The sequence below is a fragment of the Pseudophryne corroboree genome, chromosome 2 (assembly GCF_028390025.1).
Source record: "Pseudophryne corroboree isolate aPseCor3 chromosome 2, aPseCor3.hap2, whole genome shotgun sequence".
Lineage (NCBI taxonomy): Eukaryota > Metazoa > Chordata > Amphibia > Anura > Myobatrachidae > Pseudophryne > Pseudophryne corroboree.
This window is the reverse complement of record NC_086445.1, coordinates 753,660,039-753,664,030: the sequence shown is the minus strand read 5'-3', so window position 1 is coordinate 753,664,030 and position 3,992 is coordinate 753,660,039.

Here is a 3,992-nt window from a genome sequence, read left to right as displayed (position 1 = left end):
GCAGTTTTTACTACCTAGGGGAACTTACGAGTGCCATTCTATATTATAAAAGGAACAATTATATTGCACTATCCTAATACCTACCACCATAGCCTACCAACTATATTGAGAAACACATCAGTGACTGTTGGTAATAATTTATCTCAATATGGAATGATTGTGAGCAGTTTTATCAACGTGGGGAATCCACAAACGTGGAGGTTATAAGTGCACTATTATTTTGCACAAATAGGTGGTTTCACTAACCTGACAAGTTCTTAAACCACTAAGTGCAATTTATTATATACTAGTATAACTGACCATGGCAATACTGGCCAATGAATCAACCTATTGTGGTACCTGTGGCTACTAGGGACTTGGAGGACTCCAAGTTGCTGGACGTAGTCAGGGCCCTGAAAATATATATTTCCAGGACGGCTGGAGTCAGAAAATCTGACTCGCTGTTTATACTGTATGCACCCAACAAGCTGGGTGCTCCTGCTTCTAAGCAGACGATTGCTCGTTGGATTTGTAGTACAATTCAACCAAAAAAATGGCCACAAATATATGATAAGGGACAAGAAACAGCTATACTCTAGATCAACTGTACCGTACTAGTGTACTGTTTGATATTGCGCTATATCCTTCAAAAATTGTTGCATATAATACTGCATAGATAAACTGACTCATGGCGGAAATAGAGCAGATTTCTCGACAACCGCCTTGGTTGAGATCCCATAAAAAGGTGACAAACTCAGAAGTAATATAAACGACTCAATAAATAAGACACAGTGAATCCAATTTTAATTGTTATTTTTGTTTATTGTACAATTTTTCCTATATTTTCACATCACATTTTAATTGATTAATATTAAAAATTATATTTTATAAATAATTAATCTTTTTTCTATTGTGCGCCAACTAAGAGACAATCTTTCCTTTTTCTTTGTTACTCACTCAAAAAATAGTAAGACTATAAAAATAAAATAAGAAAGCTTAGGGCTGCAAAAAACCAGCAGCCCTTTGACCATGGTCCGGCTCCTGCCGCACCAAACAAAAAACTGATTTGCCTGAGCCATGAGGCGGGGATATATGGACGGGCCCGTTGCATGCTGGGAGGCCGGAAAAGCTTTGACCGATTGGCGCAAATCCGCTGTCGCTTCATCATATCCCATTGTTATCCTGTGGATAACCTGTGGACCCTGACGGAGAAAGTCGTTTTTCCTCACTCTGATCTTTCAATTGACATAAGTCAAGAGACTTGGGTCTCCCCAGGAAAGAAGTTTGCCCTGTCCAAGAAGATGTTGGCTCGTTTTCCTATCCCTGCGGAGTTTAACAAGTGGGAAACTGCACCGCCGCTCGACTCTCATGTCATCGGGATTGTGGTTTTCTTTTCTCTGCCTGTCACCACTGTCACTTCCCTGAAGGAACCGACAGATATGTATTTTTTCCCTAACTGGGATAATTCACAGACCCACTATTGCGGCCTCCTGGGCTGCAAAAGCTATCGATGTGTGGGTCCAGGTATTGGAGGAGGAGCGACCTCAGGATATTTCTGGCATTTCCAAACATTGTCTGTCTCATATTACCACAGCCTCCCATTATATTGAAGAGGCGTCCTCTGAGGCAGGTATTCTGGCGTCCAAAGCGTCCACTGCGTCTATTTTGGCTCGCCAGAATCTATGGTTGTGGTCCTGGAAGGTGGACCTAGACACCAAGAAGACTCTTGAGGTGCTCCCTTTTAAGGGTGACATCCTATTTGGAGGAAATCTTAATAAGATCGTGACTGACTTAGCCTCTGCTAAATCTGCGTGCCTCCCTAATACTACTTCATCTGCTCCGAAAGTTAAAAGTACTACTTTTCATTCCTTTTCGGACTTCAGGTAAATCAAAGGGTCACGGCTACTCAAGCAAGCCTCGTACTTCCAAGGCCGGTAAGCCCAAATCTAAACAATCCTGGGCTGCCCGTCAGTCTGCTTCCAAACAGGACAAGCCTGCAGCATGACGGAGCGGGCCTCCCCCTGGGGGACCCCAGGGTGGGAGGCCGGCTCTTGCAGTTCTCCCAGGTCTGTTTAAGGACCACTTCAGATGCGTGGGTGCAGGACGTTGTCTCTCACGGGTACGCGGTCTCTTTCAAGAGACGTCCCCCTCGCCAGTTCTGCGCAACGGTCATTCTATCTGACCCGTTGAAGGCCCAAACTCTACACTTGATTGTCCAATCCCTCCTGGAGACAGGAGTGGTGGTGCTGGTGCCTCTCTCTCAAAAATGGAAGGGCTACTACTCGACCCTGTTTCTAATACAGAAACCCAATTGGTCTTTCTAGCCTATTCTCAACCTCAAGTCACTGAACAAGTTTGTGAGAGTTTCCAAGTTCCGTATGGAAACACTGCGCTCCATTGTACTGCCCATGGAACCTGGGGACTACATGGTATCCCTGGATATACAGGCTGCTTACCTGCATATTCCTATTGACATTTCACATCAGCATTATCTGTGGTTTGCTATTGGCAACCTCCATTATCAATTCAGGGCTCTGCCGTTTGGACTGACCACTGCCCTTCTGATTTTCACCAAGGTCATGGCCATGACAGCTCATCTCCGTCAACAGGGAATCAGGACCCTGCCATATCTAGATGACCTGCTGATCCTGGCAAGCTCGCAAGATGTCCTCTTGAGCCATCTCCAGCTGATGGTGCAATTCCTCACAGCCCACGGGTGGCTGGTCAATTGGAAAAAGTTCTCCCTGGTCCCTGCGCGGCGCATGGTGCACCTGGCGGTTCTACTGGATACGCACAGCCAGAGGTTGTTTCTGTGTCCAGAGAAGGTCCTGAGGCTTCAGGACAGGATCAGATATTTCCTCTCACTCAAAAGTGTCCATTCACTAGGCGATGCAAGTAGTAGGCCTGATGGTGTCGACTTTTGACATGGTGGAGTATGCTCAATTCCATTCTTGTCCTCTCCAATGGTTAATCCTAATGGGACGGTCTGCCTCAGCGGATTAGGTCTCATTTGATGGTCCTGACTCCGGCGATCCGCTTGTCTCTGTCCTGGTGGCTCCAGGATCAACAGTTGAGCAGGGGCAATCCCTTCTGGATTCCCAGCTTGGTCTTCTTGACAACAGATGCCCGTCTGAGGGGCTGTGGTGCGGTGTTCGAGCAACACTCTCTCCAGGGTCGCTGGACCAAGGAGGAGTCTCTCCTCCACATCAACATTCTGGAACTGCAGGCAGTGTTTAGTGCGTTGACACTAGCCCTGCCTCTATTAAGGAACAGGCCTGTTCAGTTACAGACAGACAACACCACAGTGGTGGCGTACATAAATCATCAAGGTGGCACTCGAAGCCGACAAGCAATGAGGGAAGTGTCCAGAATTCTTCAATGGGCAGAACGCTATCTGCCAGCAATATCAGCAGTGTTCATTATGGGTGTCCTCAACTAGGAAGCGGATTTCCCCAGTCATCAGGACGTACATGCTGGAGAGTGGAGCCTTCATCCGGAGGTTTTTCAACTCCTAGTGGGGCCTACCAGATGTAGACCTGATGGCGTCTCGACACAATCACAAAGTTCCAGTCTTCGGATCAAGGACAAGGGATCCTCAAGCAGAGTTCGTGGACGCACTAGCAATTCCATGGAATTTTCTTCTGCCATACGTGTTCCTCCCGTGTCACTCCTGCCTAGGGTTCTGCGGAAGTTCAAGCAAGAAGGAGTAATACTACTTCTAGTCGCTCCAGCGTGGCCCAGACGGCATTGGTTCTCGGACCTGCAGGGTCTCTCGACGTCCTCTACTACTTCCTCAATGCCCAGACCTCCTTTTTCAGGTCCCTTGTGTCTACCCAGACCTGGCTAGACTGGCTTTGATGGCGTGGCTCTTGAAGCCTCACTCTTAAGGGCCAAAGGATTCTCTGAGGTGGTCATCCAAACTGTGCTGAAGGCCCGTAAACCGGCTTCGGCTTGGATTTACTACAGGGTCTGTAACTCTTACTTCGCCTGGTGTGCTGCTAAGAAATATGATG